The sequence below is a fragment of the Papio anubis genome, chromosome 4, assembly GCF_008728515.1.
Source record: "Papio anubis isolate 15944 chromosome 4, Panubis1.0, whole genome shotgun sequence".
In the NCBI taxonomy this organism is placed as follows: Eukaryota; Metazoa; Chordata; class Mammalia; order Primates; family Cercopithecidae; genus Papio; species Papio anubis.
In genome coordinates this window covers 52,664,830-52,681,496 of record NC_044979.1, presented here as the reverse complement: position 1 = coordinate 52,681,496, position 16,667 = coordinate 52,664,830, and the positions used below count along the sequence as shown (strand labels likewise).

At 41.2% G+C, this 16,667-nt stretch overlaps 1 pseudogene; it reads left to right on the top strand.

The window, feature by feature from the left end:
- Positions 1 to 1,915: 1,915 nt before the first annotated feature.
- LOC101017098 lies at positions 1,916 to 14,293 on the top strand (annotated as a pseudogene).
- Positions 14,294 to 16,667: the final 2,374 nt, after the last annotated feature.

Sequence of the window (16,667 nt, the reverse complement as noted above, 5' to 3'; positions counted from 1 at the left end):
GCGCAGCTGGGGGGTGCTGCCCTCAGAGAAACCCTCACTTGACCCAGAGCTCACCACAGCTGACCTCACTACACCGAAGCCGGCCTTTCCTCCCCTTCACGGATCTCAACTTTTATATGAATTTACAATGTATTGGCACAGATGAAGTCGCGTTTCAAGACATGTGTTAGGGGCCTTTGATTAAAATTGCAAAACGACAGACTTCTGGCGACCATGCTGTGGGGTGCCTCGGAAGTGTGAATCACCAAAGATTCCTACGGAAATTAGGTTTATTTTCAAAGTTAGCATCGCAGCCATGGTTGAAAAATGAAGAAAGGTTATACCTAAAAGACAAGGCGTGGCCGGACAGGCCCTCGGTGACCTACACTTTCACCTCTTCTACCCTGTCAGTCGAGAGTACTCTTTTTGAGGCATTGTTGGTCTCTTTCTTCAAGAAGCTAACTCCTTTAAGATTCGGCTTAGGTAATACTTTCCTCTTGGCACCCTGTTACGGGAGCCCCAAGGTAGTGTGATCTCCTTGCTGGCTTCCTCAGTACCTGGAAAGTTTCTGGACAGCCGGAATGTGGCATATTGGTGTATATGAAAAATCAGCTTCCAAGTACTTACCTGAATTTCAAGCACGAATATGATTTAGCAGGCTACTTGCCACTGAGGTTATTCCGTCAGGGTTGACAACTGTTATTGAACGTCTTTCTAGTAAGCGAACCCTTTCTCTTTCGAGACCTGTTTATCTCCTTGTTTGCTGTCCAGAGAGTGCAAAAAATACTTTTCATTTTCTATGCAGACCGAGACAATCTTTATTTTTACCTTGGCTCCGGTTCCTCAGTCCCCAGCACAGTCAGTCCTCAGTGAGCACCTAATACCAAATGGATGGTTGCAGATTTCTCCCACTAAAGCAACAAAGCATCATAAATACCCCTTAGGGCTAGGTGAGTGCAATGTGACCATACACTGCTACCTGGTGCATCTGAGACCACGATGAGCGGTGTTCCAGGTCTTTCAGCTTTCTGTCTCTCCCTTTTTTTTCTACTTTGTTTCTGAATCTTCCTCTCAGTACTTCTCTTTTTGTTCTCTTTAGCCCGTTTTTCTAAGCTTTTACTCTCATTCTGTTGAGGTCTTCTGGGTAGGCACCTGGGGACGGAGTAGTGAATAGTAGGACTATTTAGCTTGAGCTTCGTGTTCACGAAGATTCAAATTAGACTGTTATGTTATTTCTTTTTCTTTTTCTTTTTCTTTCGTTCGTTCGTTCTTTTTTTTTTTTTTTTTTATCCTTTTTTTTGAGACAGAGTCTCACCCTGTCACCCAGGCTGGAGTGCAATGGCGTGATCTCAGCTCACTGCAACCTCTGCCTCTGGGGTTCAAGCGATTCTCCTGCCTCAGCCTCCTGAGTAGCTGGGATTACAGGCGGGCGCCACCACATCCAGCTAATTTTTTTTGTATCTTTATTAGAGACGGGGTTTCACCATGTTGGCCAGGTGGTTGGCCTTGAAGTCCTGACCTCATGATCTGCCCTCCTTGGCAACCCAAAGTGCTGGGATTACAGGCGTAAGCCACCGTGCCCAGCTCTTAATGTTATTTCAAAATGAGATATGCCTTGACAGATTAGAGATATGTTCACATGCAGCTTTATTAATTAACTTTAAAGTTCTAAAACATACCATAACTTAGTAAACCAATATTGGCATCTCTTCTTCTTTTTGTTTATTGAAGGCCTTAGAAATTGGAATTGGCCAGGCCCTTTCTCAGCTTCTGTGCTAAACTTTCTGTTGCTTCTGTCTGCCTCTCCTGCTTCTTGTTCAAGCCCACCAATGGAAGGCGTGGTGGTTACTTTTCCTCAGGAAACCTTCAGTGTTAGAGTAACTCCTTGAACTTTAAGAAGGTTCCGTCCTTGGCCCTGTGGCACTCAGTTTTAAAGATGGAGACCACTGAGGGTGAGCGGAACCACATCTGGTCACTTATCAGAACTCACTCGGACAATCTCTCTGAGCAGAACAAAACAGAAGTGAGCCACCACTGCTCACCTTCAGTCACAACCCAGCACTGCTTCTGCCAGTCAGCCAAGCTCAGGGGCCTACCTTCCTGAGAAGGAACTGGCCGTGACTGGCAGAGCCAGTGAGATCTGATTGGGTGACAAGATAATCGTGATTTTTTTTTTTTAAATCTTCCCCAGACAAGAGTGTTTAAACAGCAGCATCTCATTGAAGGCACAACTGTTCAAAATCTGAGAAGAATGTTCAGATGACTATATCACACTGATTACAACACTGGTCATTTTCTGATTTGTTCCTCAAATCTGAGGAAAGAGCCAGATGCTCTGGGAACAACGTGTTCCAGGTCTACTCTACTAGGGCTATTTGGAAAATAATCCCTGTAATATAAAATGGTTCTGTCTATCTGGGGTAGTATTATTGAACTATATCTGTGGTGGTGTAATTATGGCTAAGTTACTTACATAATTTGTCATTGTTTTACTTTCTCTCTGTGGCTTTGAACACATGTGCCAGACTGTGACACTTGGGATTTAGGAATGCTCAGAAGGCCAGAAAGGAAAGTATATTTAGGCAACCATATATTAGCTATATTAGGCAACGACATATAGCTATATTAGGCAACTCATTAGCTAACTATACTATTTTTTGTTTTTCTCAATGGGAATACAAAGTTTTGGTCAGCTTATTGGCAAGATGAGACTTTGTAACTCATTCCTGACCAATATTTATCTCCTTTTCTGAAAAGATATTGTTTAATACCAAATTCAAAACCTGACTTTTGCTTATAAACTCAAATAAGTGTTTTGTTTTCACTAATGAATTCAATAATCATTTTAGAAAAATTTTAAAATAACTATATTTAAATTGTGCAATAGATTGGTTCGATAGGCTCAGTAAATTAATCTCAAAATAATTAATTTGAAGCCTTTTAAACTTTTCATTTTAAAACATATTTTGATTTACAAATTGCAAAGTACAAAGAGTTCTTTATACACTTCACCCAGTTTCCCCTAATGTTAACATCTTCTATAACCATCATATATTTGTTAAAACAAAAAAATAAGTGTTGGTGTATTACTACTGACTAAACTAAAGAATTTTTCAAGCTTCATCAGTTGTCCACTAATGTCTTTTTTACTGCCCCAGGATCTCATCCAGGAAACCACATTTAATGTAATGAGTGTCATAGGTGATCAGCAACTGTCTGGGGCCAGTGGTGCAGGCAGTAAGAAGAATTTACCAAGATAGTTGTAGGTAAAGAAAGGCAGATTTATTTGAGAAAGTAGGAAAATGTATTGCAAGGGTGCAACAGGCAGGTCAGCGAAAGAGGAGCTGACTGCAAAGAGACAAAAGCTTGCTAGGAATTTTATAGGATGGTGCTTGTGCTCTGCGCTTGAAGAAGACTTTGTGTAGTAATAATAATGCTGAAGTTGCAGTGAGCTAACTTGAATTTTTCTATCAGCCAAGAATCTGATGATAGCTGGGCACAGGAAGATTGTGGGTGATTACGCATGAGGGCTATGTGTCCTGGACCATGAAGAAAGGCAGACTTATAGCTTATCTATCTGCTTTCTCGTTTTGCTTTCCCCTGGTCCTGCCAGCCTGAATCCTTTTCCCGAATTAGGACTCTACCTTTCTTCACGCCCCGACAGAGCAACAATGACTAATCTTTGGCATGTGGTTGAATGTCTCATCTTCCAGCTGCTTGTTGCTGACCAGGGCTGTAGAGTTGGCCCTCCCTAGGATTGTTAGTCGGTCAGGAGGTTATGTGGGCCTAAATCCTGGAATTAAGACCTAAATTGGGCAGGGTTGCTATGAGACTATGGGGGAACAGTATTTGTAGCCTAAAATTTTGTTCTGCTGCATTCAAAGGAAAGTTATGGAGTTCTCTTAGTAGATAGATTTGCTGTAGTACTATTTTGGTTTGAAATTGTTGTATCCTAGAAAACACAAAACCAGATGTAGTGTTAACAATACATGATGCAAATAAACAAACTAATATGAGCTTTATTATAGGCAGAAGAAGTTGAGCAACCCATGGCCAAATTTAACTGGAGAACCTTTGAAATAGTTGTGCTAAAAAGGAATCTTGAGGAACTCTTTTTTGAAGGCCCTTTAATATTTTTATGCTCTCTGTTATCTTTTCTAAACTTTCTTCTACCTGACCTGAGTTATTGATGTAAAAGCAACAAGGTTTATTTGACAGCATGCAGGTGCCTCCTGCTTCAGCAGGAAGCACGTCCAACATGAGTTGGTTCTGCAAAACATCCCCTGCCAATGAGTTTAGGGCCTGCCGTTGCGCTTCAATGGCTGTGACTGTAGCTTCCCAAGATTGCTGGGCTAGGATGGTGAGATTATGAATACTGCACTTAAGCATGGGTATATCTGCAAACCAAAATATTGCACAGGCTACAGAATGTCCTAGGTCATTTTTCTCTATGGCAGGATTATTATTGGCGAGGATGCCACGTGATGGGAGACTAAGTACTGCTTCTGATGTCCTTTGGAGGGACCAACATAAGAAGGATTTTAACTTTTGAACTTGGCCAGAGGTTACAAAGTCTGAGGAGTTATATATATGCACTCCAGATATTGCTGCAACTATAGTGCAAGTGCTTCTTCACTTAATAGGCAAGGCTAGAAATACGTTAGATCTGTATACAAAGAAGAACCCAGTTCCTTTTCATGAAACTCCTGAAGAGGAACCTCATAACCAGGCATAGGTGTGATTAGTTTAGATTCCAGTATGATTTGCATAAATAGAGGGATCCCATGGTCCCCCAGGATTAAATGTGGATGGGCGGTGACCCAGAAAGTAGTTATCCATGCATAAGGGGTAAAAGTTAGACTTGTAGTGTTACGTGAATGTGGGGCCGGACAGATATGATTTTTGAATATTAATGAGATAAGAGAAAATTGAGGAAAAGATGTAGATGTATTAGTGAAGTTGAGAAGTCATCCAGTTTTGACTGCTATTTCTATATATTCCATCTTGGTTGCTGAACTATTTATAGGCATAAAGGAATTGTTATAAATCTTTCTGGCATGAACTTTGTTGTTTCCTCATCACAGAGAAAAACTGGAGGTGCACAGTGAACTTGTTAAGAGTCATTATATGGCTTCCATTCTGGTTTGTTTGGTTATAGCTGAGAGTGTAATTGCAATGGGCTTGTGTGTTAAAGCCCCTGGGAAAGGGCCAGATTCCTTGGAATTTCTAGCCTTACAGGCCATCTCTGGTGACCTTCCTATTTGCTCGGTCACTGTGGATGATTGGCATGAGGGATCAGTTGGCCTAGGTTTACCTCATAAACCTGTATTTTTGGTGTGTGTGTACCTGGTGTAGTTGAATCCAAAGCATTGGGCTTCTGTGTTAGCAATTTCTTCTATAGATAGTGGGACTGCTAGGAGAGTAATGTCATTCTCGAGTCACTGCCAACGTGAGCATATCCAGCGGTTAATGCTGTGTGTTGTGTTAGCAACCTGAGATATTACTGGTTAGACTGGGTGCTTGGTGCAGCCATGGAAGCAATAGTTAGCCATAATAGAGTAAACGCAGAAGGATATTTAAGGAAAATGATAATATACAGTAAACTCAGGGAGACAGGAAAGAAGAAAGACTGTAAAGAGTATGAAAAAAACCAAACACTTAGTGCCTCAGCATATCAATGTTGTGATATGGGGGTAAATAACATTACTAGGACAAAGATGAAGAAATATCCCCTGGGCAGTAGTTTTGGAGGTCCCCCCTGCAAATAGTAATAGTGTACTATCTCCCTTATAAAAGCATTAATATCAAGAGGGTGAAGCTGCTCAAGAGAGGCAGTTGGATAGTTACTGAGAGCTTGCAGTAGAATGGAATAAAAAGAGTCAGCTTTAAGAATAACGTTTAAGGGCCGGGCATGGTGAATCACACCTGTAATCCCAGCACTTTGGGAGGCCAAGGTGGGCAGATAACCTGAGGTCAGGAGTTTGAAACCAGCCTGGTCAAAATGGTGAAACCCTGTCTCTACTAAAAAAACTACAAAAATTAGCTGAGCGTAGTGACACACACCTGTAGTCCCAGCTACTTGGGAGGCTGAGGCAGGAGAATCACCTGAACTCGGGAGGCGGAGGTTGCAGTGAGCCAAGACTGGGCCACTGTACTCCAGCCTGGGTGACAGAGTGAGTCTCTGTCTCAAAAAAAAAAAAAAAAAAAAGAAAAAAAAAAGAAAAAAAGAAGAATAAGGTTTAAAGGAGGTGCTGGATTTATTTCCATCAACTTTAAGGGAGATTTAAAAATTCTAGGTTGTTTGGTTTAACAAAACCTCTTTTACCTTTTTTTTAAATTTAAATGAGTTTCCAATGTTTACCTTCTAGTTAGACCGTAAATAATGAGTATCATCTCAGCAGTAGCAGCTGAGTAACAGCAGGTTTAAAGCAGGCAGAAAAAAAGAGAGGAAGATAGAGAGCTTTAGAAGACTCTACTTAACTCTATAGTGCAGGTTAACCATTTGAGCTATGAATTTTTTTGTTGTAGTTTGCCCATCAGTTTAAATGTGCACAAAATTATAATAGTGAAAGAGATCCGATCTAGCCCACCTGCCCCTCTTGCCTTTAGCTTGTAAGCTGCCTTAATCATTCTGGGGCTTTTGGGCTGAGTTAATTTTAGAAGACATCTAGGTTATAGTTTAATGATAATAGCCCTTCCCCCAAACTCAAACACCTTTTTAAAGCTAATGAATGACCATCAGGCCAGGGGGTGGAGAGGAGCCTGATTTCTGCTAAGGCGTAGACACAGACTGCCAGCCATTCCTGTAGATAACACCACTATTGTAGGTTTGCCTTTTGAGGTATCTTTTCAGGTTTTTTGAAGTCTGACACCCATGGCTCTACCTGGACCCACCAATCCCACTCCTGTGACTTCACCCAAAAGCGATTCAGTGTGCAGGAGGACAGCTTCCACTCCCTGTGATTTCATCTCTACCCCAACCAATCAGCAGCAACCCCAGCCACCCCACCCCTCCCCTAAACTGCCTTTGAAAAACCCCTAAACTACGATCTTTGGACAAGGTTGATTTAAATACTAACTCCATCTCCCACGTGGCATGGCTGGCCTCATGTCTATTAAACTTTTTCTGTACTGTAATGCTGTACTCTTTCTTTGTACAGCAGGCAGGAAAAACTCCTCAGGTAGTTACACATCCAACCCAAAACTCAGGACTCAAACCCCTGTATGGCTGGCTCTCCTTCTACCAGATGGGCCTGAGGCTCGGATGTTCCTTTTATACAAGGAATGAATCTCTGGGTTGGCCACTCCTGTATTCCCTCACTGGGAATACATTTTCAGGTGTATCTGCTGTACAGGGCCATTCTAAGGGTATGCTCAAGTTATTCCTCTCAGGGGCGTTTACCCTACACTTTGACAAGAGGTTTCACTTTCCTAAGTTTCCATTTTCTCATCCCCATTTTGCAGACGGGAAACGAGAGTTGTAGTGGAATTTAAATTGTATAATCATAAGAGATCATTTAGAAGAGCATCTGGTACAGACTAAGAACTGAGGAAATGTTACCCATTCTTGCCACTGTGTTCCAGAAACAGTGGAGTGGATGCATCAACCTTCTGATCGGGTGGGTAAGAAGCAGCAAAGACTTAGTGCTAGAACAAAAGTCATTTAAGGAAATCAGACTTTGGCTAGAGCGAATTAGAGTTGTAAGGAAGAATGTTCCATTGATAAAATGAAAGAAATATGAAATAAGAATATAATTCTTGAAAGCAAATTAAATGCAGTTTTTCCTTACTGAAAGCTATGTGGGGCAGAGGTCTTGTTAATCCTCCCTGTGTGGGTCTACTTTTAATCTATTTGTGTCATCACCGTTTCAAGTTTAGCTCACATTTAAGCAATGAATAAACAGGGAAAACCCTCTAATTTGTAGAGGTTAATTTTATTTTTATTTTTATATTTTTGAGCCCGAGTCTCACTCTGTCACCCAGGCTGGAGTGCACTGTCCCAGTCTCAGCTCACTGCAAGCTCCGCCTCCCTGGTTCAAGCGATTCTCGCGCCTCAGCCTCAAAAGTAGCTGGGATTACAGGCACCTGCCACCATGCCCAGCTAATTTTTATATTTTTAGTAGAGGCAGGGTTTCACCATGTTGACCAAGCTAGTCTCAAACTCCTGGCCTCAAGTGATCCACCCGCCTCATCCTCCCAAAGTGCTGGGATTACAGGCATGAGCCACCGTGCTGGCTGAGGTTATTTTTATAATAATCATTACAAGTACTGTAATTAAGTTATTAAAAAAAGGCTTATTGTATAATAACTATTTTATAATAACATAACTTGGCCTTTGAATAGTGTTTTGCCTTTTTCACAGAACTTTCAGGGTCATTTTTTAATGTGATCTTTGAGTTAAAGGATGGTGTAGGAATTGTAATCCACATTTTGCTAATGCAGAAACTGAAGTTCAGAGGGAAGAAAGTGTATTAGGAAAGGCTTCATAGGGGAAGTGACACAGCATTGTAGCTTGAGAGATGTGTAGGTGATTCCTCAAGTAGATGGGGGCTGAGGGGTTTTCAGCAGAGATGCTGCAGAGGGTAGGGCAGGTGGGGCATAGTGCTAGAGGAGGGGGAGTTCTATAGTGGGACCAAATACTTTGATATATCCGATGCTTTGGGTAAGGGGAGCAGTGTAGAGTCAGGGCTTTGTGTATCAGGCTAGGAGTTTGGACTTTATTCTCTGCCAGGGAAGTGCTTTCAGGCAAAGGAGAGTAATATGATTAGATTTCAGTTTAGGAAGATTACTATGTCAGTAGTGTAGAAGCTGAACTGGAAAGATGTTTAGGTGGTAGGTTCAAGCTAGCTGATATTTTCTAATCCTATTGATCGTGAGGTCTCAGTTCCCAGGTATGGTGACAATGAGCAAGTGTAGACAGCCAGGTTGGCACTAGCTGCATAAACTGCTTGTGACAAAAGCACAGCATTTAGACACAGAAACCACTGGCTGCTGTCCTAGATTTGTCAGATCTACAAATTTTCCTGGAGCATTTACTGTTTAATTTCCTTTGGCTTACCTCATCTGTGTAATGAGGGTATTTGTATGGCACCAGCTTTGCATATGTTAACATTGATGAAATACTTCAAATAAAACAAATCAGAACTTGGGAATGAAGATAGATATGAATATGCTACAGGCTGGTCCCAAAATCATAGCTAAGGGTGGAAGGCTTAGCAGGTTGCCTATGCTATATAAGCAGGGTTGATAAGAGGTTTTAAGATCCAGTTTTGAGCAGTCTGTATCATAAATAATTATTCAAAGGACTTCCATGTTTTATTGTCTTCCTGAAAAGCAGAGTACCCACAAAGATTTATACAGAGTTTTCAAGTTTAGCATTGTGTTATAGCCAGCACTGTCTCTTGAAATCAGGTGGGAAGCAAAACAAAATGTCCACTAGTTCTGAATGAATGGTTTATTTATCCTATTTGCAATTGCACAGAGAACTGACTTCCTACGAAGGAGAAAACTGTTGACAGATCTTCTGAGACAATAAACTGGGTGAACGAGGGGCTTTGTTTTAAGCCTGCTAGACAGAATTTCTCCAGGATCTGAACTTCCCGTATCTAGGGTGGGAAGCCCAGAGAAATGTACAGTAGCCCTTCCCTCCTAATTCTAACCCTGCAGAATTTGTGTCAGAACCACCAAGATCAGATTCTGAGTGACATCAGAGCATTTATTAGGAGAGAACAGATTACTGAAGGTGACCACTTTCAATATTAGCTAGTCACATACCCAGGACGTCTATAATCTTATCAACAACAGAAATCAGTCTTCTAACATGATGCAAAGAGGGGAAAGAAAGAAATGCCTGAGTGGAGGCTGGCCAGGAAAATTCCAATGCTGATGAACTGAAGGCAATGGAAGTTTGTATATCATTTCTCTAGCAGGCATAGGAAGGTACTTTGCACAGTAGGTGGGTTTCAAGAAAGTTAACTATTTTTATTTATTTATTTTTGAGTCTTGCTCTGTTGCCCAGGCTGGAGTGCAGTGGCACGATCTCAGCTCACTGCAACCTCTGCCTTCCAGGTTCAAGCGATTCTCTTGCCTCAGCCTCCCAAGTAGCTGGAACTACAGGCATGCACCACTGCACCCAGCTAATTTTTGTATTTTCAGTAGAGATGGGGTTTCGCCATGTTGGCCAGGCCAGTCTTGAACTCCTGACCTCAGGTGATCCATCCACCTCAGCCTCCCAAAGTGCTGGTAGAGACTTAACTATAACTGTAATTTTTTCAAATGGAATTTTCTTTTAAATATACTTTAGGACTTGGTCACTTAAAGGAATGTTTTGGAGAATCTGCTTGTGAACATTCTTTTTTTTTTTTTCCTGAGGGTCTCACTCTGTTGCCCAGACTGGAGTGCAGTAGCACGATCTTGGCTCACTGCAACCCCCACCTCCCAGGTTCAAGCGATTTTCCTGCCTCAGCTTCCGGAGTAGCTGGGATTACAGGTGCGTGCCACCATGCCTGGCTGATTTTTGTATTTTTAGTAGAGATGGGGTTTCACTATGTTGGTCAGGCTGATCTCGAATTCCTGACCTCAGGTGATCCATCCACCTCAGCCTCCCAAAGTGGTGGGATTACAGGAGTGAGCCCCCACACCTGGCCTGCTTGTGAACATTGTTTATATTTCATGGGCTTGTATTTTTTTATACTTTCCACCCATTCGAATTTTTTAAAGTGATAAACATTTGCCATTGTCTTACAAGCTCAATAAATTGGTCTTTGCTTTCTGAAGCAATTTATTATCGTTGCTATTTTCCTTGAGGGAAAAGCAAGGTTTCTGTGTTTGTATTTAAACCCCTCTGCTTTCTTATTTTTCTTTTTTCTTTTTTTTTTTTTTGAGACGGAGTCTCACTCTGTCGCCCAGGCTGGAGTGGTGCAGTGGCGCGATCTCGGCTCACTGCAAGTTCCGCCTCCCAGGTTCACACCATTCTCCTGCCTCAGCCTCCCGAGTAGCTGGGATTACAGGTGCCTGCCACCATGCCTGGCTAATTTTTTTTTTTTTTTTTGTATTTTTAGTAGAGACAGGGTTTCACCATGTTAGCCAAGATGGTCTCGATCTCCTGACCTCGTGATCCACCCACCTCAGCCTCCCAAAGTGCTGGGATTACACGTGTGAGCCACCGCGCCCGACCTCTTATTTTTCTTTGTTGATTTTTTCCTCTCCTAGTATGACCAATGGTGAGAAGCCTGAGTTTATTGACTTTGACTAGGAATTTACTGACTTTGATTTTGTAATCGAGGTAGATGACCACCTTTTTAATGAGGCCTGAGAGAATAAGAAAAGTCTCAATCATCCCCCCACCCACCTACGGAAATATATATACCCTATGCCACTGTCACACTGACCCTGAACTGCCATCATAATACATTATCTTAGGCTAACGGCTTCATGTTCTAAAATACAAATACCCTGGAGAATTATTGGATTAAATGGTTTATTACAGCATAATGCTTTAATGAGAAATTATCTGAATATTTTTCTCCTGGCTGTAAAAAAAAAAAAAAAAAAAAAAAGGGAGTTTTAATGGGAGTACACCAAGAAGGAGATGGTCTTGGAATCTGGGCACCATCCCAGGAAGACAGACTTAACTAAAGGGAAAAGTTCTAGGCTGCTGAGGAGCTGTAAAAGGGATACTGAATGCCTGGGAAGTATGATGGAGAAGCTGCTCAGTATTGAAGAAAAGGAAAATGCAAAGTACAGCTAAAGCAAACTTGGATTTATGATACAAGTTAGCTTAGGGAAGACTGAACTCTTAGCATCTTTAATTTCATTGTTTGCCAATCATTTGAGAAGAAAAACCTGAACATTTCATACATTCCTTCTAGTATTTATTGATCACTCATATGTACTGGACACTTTGTTAAGTACTGATCATACAAAGTAGAACAAGATATTCTTGTCCTTAAAGAGTTTATATTTTAAAGGGAGAGATAGGGCTGGATGCAGTGGCTCATGCCTGTAATCCCAACACTTTGGAAGACCAAGGCAGGTGGATTGCTTGAGCTCTGTGGTTTGAGACCAGCCTGGGCAACATGGTGAAACCCCATCTCTACAAAAAATACAAAAATCAGCTGGGCATGGTGGCCTGAGCTTGTAGTCCCAGCTACTTGGGAGGCTGAGGTGGGAGGATGGCTTGAGCCCAGGAGGCGGAGGTTGCAGTAAGCCAAGATCACACCACTGCACTCCAGCCTGGGTGACAGACCCAGGCCCTGTCTCAACAAAATACAATAAATAAAGGGAAAGATAGGACAAAAACTATATATATTTTCAAGTTGTGATAAGTGCAGTGAAGAACACAAAACATGTACTTTTTGTATATTTTTTTGTTTTCTGCTTTACAATTAGATTGCCCTGCGAAATCTATGGCAAAACAGAGATAAATTGGTAAGGGCTGCAGTCTTCACAATCTACATAAAAACTATGATTGACTCAGGTCCTATATAAGGAAATTTCTGGGGATAATCCTATGACACTCTCAGTACTCTTTGAAATTCTGTAGAGCGAAGAGCTTGTGGATCCTGGCAGGAAGAGCAATCAAGGTGAAGGTGAAGATGTTGAGCTGGAATCTGGACAACTATGTCTGCAAAACCCAGTTGGACTTATAGATTGTTCCAAGAAACTATGATCCTACCTTACATCCTTTTGAGGTCCTGCAAGAATATGTAAGAGTTTTAAATGCTACCAAACTGGAAGGAGTATTTGCAAAACCATTCCTTGCTTGGCTGGATGGTCACCGAGATGGAGTCAGTTGCTTGGCAAAGCATCCAAAGAGCCTGGCTACTGTCCCTTCTGGGGTATGTGATGGAGAGGTTAGAATTTGGAACCTGACTCAACTGAAAAGTATCCGTATAATACAAGCACATGAAGGCTTTGTATGAGGACGATGTACTCGCTTTTGTGGGACTTCTTTTCACTGTTGGTGATGACAAAACTGTGAAGCAGTGGAAAATAGATAGGCCAGGCTATAGAGAGGAGGAAGAGCCATTACATACAATATTAGGAAAGACAGTGGGATTGACAGGAAAGACAGGAGGAAGAGCCATTACATACAATATTAGGAAAGATACTGGGATTGATCATCACTGGAAAGAAGCTGTTTTTGCCACATGTGGACAGCCACTAGACATTTGGGGTAAACAAAGAACTAATCCTATATGTTCAATGACCTGGAGATTTGACAGTATAAGTAGTGGTAAATTTAATGCAATTAAGACACTTATCTTGGAAAGTTGCACGTCTAACAGGAATATAGTACTATATGATATGAAGCAAGCTACTCCTCTGAAAAAGGTTATCTTAGATATGAGAACAAATACAATCTGTTGGAACCCTATGGAAGCTTTCGTTTTTATGGCAGCAAATGATTATAACGTATTTACTTTTGATATGTGTGCACTGGACACTCCTGTAATGGTCCATATGGATCATGTATCTGCAGTGCTTGATGTGGATTACTCTCCCACTGGGAAAGAGTTTGTGTTTGCTAGTTTCGATAAATCTATTTGAATCTTTCCTGTAGACAAAAGTCAAAGCAGGGAGGTATATCACACAAAGTGAAAGCAACGTGTTATCTGTGTAAAATGGACTTCTGACAGCAAGTATATTATGTATGGATCTGATGAAATGAACATTCACCTATGGAAAGCTAATGCTTCTGAAAAATTGGGTGTGCTTACATCACAAGAAAAAGCAGCCAAGTATTATAACCAGAAACTGAAGGAGAAATTTCAGCATCATCCTTATATACAACCAACAGCTCATCATTGACATCTACCAAATTCTGTCTACAGCCCAATTCAGGAACAGTGCATCATGAAGGAAGCTTGTTGACGAAAGGAAGTGAATCACATTAAACACAGCAAGCCTGGATCTGTGCCAATTGTGTCAGAGAAGAAGAAACACATGGTGGCAGTTGTAAAATATTTGGTATTCCTAACAATCCTGATGTATAATTACTTGTTACTTTTGATTTGAGAACTCTACAAATAAAAGTGCTGGGACTAGATTAATTGTAAACATTTCAGTTATATATGTAGAGCTTTATCGTTGCTCCTTTTAGCTACCCTGATAAATGATTCTTAAAGGTGGCCTAATTGATAAGACTAACTGTTTTATCCTTAATCTGTGTTCTTCTTTCATTGAAGGATACAGTACTTACAGTACTTGCAACTAACTCATTTTTTCTGTTTTTTTTTTTGTTTTTTTGTTTTCTGTTTTTGAGACAGAGTCTCGCTGTGTCACCCAAGCTGGAGTGCAGTGGTGCAATCTTGGCTCACTGCAACCTCTATCTCCCAGATTCAAGCAATTCTCCTGCCTCAGCCTCCCGAGTAGCTGGGACTACAGGTGCGTGCCACCACGCCCAGCTAATTTTTGTGTTTTTAGTAGAGACAGGGTTTCACCATGTTGGTCAGGCTGGTCTTGAACTCCTGACCTTGTGATCCTCCTGCCTCGACCTCCCAAAGTGCTGGGATTACAGGTGTGAGCCACCACACCCAGTCATTTTTTCCTGTCTTTTTTTTTTTTTTTGAGTGGGGGCTTTGCCTTTTTTTGCACGGTTGGGTGCGGTTGGAGTGATCTTGACTCACTGCAACCTCCACCTCCCGGGTTCAAGCGATTCTCCTGCCTTAGCCTCTTGAGTAGCTGGGATTACAGGTGCCCGACACCATGCCCAGCTAATTTTTTTTTTGTATTTTTAGTAGAGACAGGGTTTCATTATGTTGGACAGGCTGGTCTCGAACTCCTGACCTCGTGATCTGCCCGCTTTGGTCTCCCAAAGTGCTGGAATTACAGTCATGAGCCACCATGCCAGGCCTTTTTTCCTTTACAGATATACTTACTTTCTCTCTGATCTATTGTCATAGACACTTTACATTTGAATTGACATTTAAGACCAAACATTTCTTCTAATACCTTTAATATTACTTTGAAAATGATTGCAATGATGTTTCTTCCTATGATTCCACATAACATTTAGAAGAATGATGTCAACTTTTTATAACTGAATTTATTTCTATTGCTTTATTTTTATTTGGCTTTTTGACCCTTTCAAAACAATCAGCCTGCATTTATATAACTTTTATAAATAATATTATAATTTGGGTCAAGTTAAGATAATAAAACTTCCTTTCAGTATTCAAAAAAAAAAAGAAAAAGAAATTCTGTAGACTCAGTGTTCTAAACACTGAGGGGCTCCTCAGAGCCAATTCTAATAATTAAAGAGGTGAGATTAACTGCTGCCTGTGTGGCTCGATGTTAAACCCTACCTTCTGTTTGCTATGACCACCTCCTATACAATGCCCACCCTCCTGTTACATATCCCGAAATTCCAGGCTTGAGAATTCTAACAGACTGGCCTAAAAAGAAGAAAACAGGGAAATGTGATTAGTCATGAAGCAGCTAGTGACAAGGAGAGAGGAATGAGGAATATGCCCAGAGCTGTGGGAAAAAATGAACAAGAAAACTGACTGAAGATACTCTACGTAGAGTGAATTCACACCATTTCAACATCAGTAACTTAGGTAATGAGAAGAGGGAGTGTGGTCAACAGAATTCCTTTTAAGTTTAATAGTGTAGGGGCTGTGTGCAGTGGCTCATTCCTGTAATCCCAGCACTTTGGGAGGATTGCTGGAGCCCAGGAATTCAAGACCATCCTGGGGAACACGGCAAGACCTTCTCTCTACTAAAAATACAAAAAAAAAAAAAAAAAAAAATTAGCTGGGCATGGTGGTGCACGCCTGTAGTCCCAGCTACTTGGGAGGCTGAGGTGGGAGGATTGCTTGAGCCTGGGAAGTCAAGACTGCAGTGAGCTGTGATTGCATCACTGCACTGCAGCCTGAGCAACCAAGAAAGACCCTGTCTCAAAAAAAAAAAAAAAAAAAAAAGAGCATAGCATGGGGATCCCACGCACGAAACTCCAAAGTAAGCCTTTGAGGACTTGTTGCTCAGCGTTAAGGAGGTACTATAAATAGTTACTATGCATGCAGAGTCCTAAACACTTTCTTAGCTAAGCATGTGATTACTAAAGCCATTAGAAGTAAGAAGACAGGGAGATAACTTAATGTTATTTTTATGTTAAAAGGTTAATTGTACTGTCATTAATAGAATACCAAGGAACTATGTAAAATATGTTTATGCCTTGTTCTCATGTATCTACTAGTGAAAGAGGCAAGATAATTAATTAGAGCAATCAAATAAAACTATCTCCTCAGGTCTTTTAGTGGCACACATTTTTGTCTGCTTAGCATTCCTTGTGGGAAACATGCTCCTCCTCCAACACTCCAAAGTATTTCTGGTCATGTGGTTTGGGCCAGGGATAAGTATGTGATGTAGGCTCAGGCAATCAGTATATTTTATTCCTCTCATCACAGTGACTGGCTCATGAAAGAGTATGTAGTATATGATGGACCATTTGAAAGTCTCTGGGTGTTTTACCAGAGACTTTTCAGAAAAATGTCCCTTTTTTGGATCATAGGCTCTAAAATCTCTAGAGGTCTGGAGCAGCCAGGACCCATCCATCTTGCTGCTACATGGAAGGGGTTAACTTGAAGATGAAGCAAAGTAGGCGCAAAGAATGCTAGGAAGAATAGGGAACGGGGGAAGAAAGAGTCCAAACAGACATTTTGTCCATGCTAAGAGATCCTTGT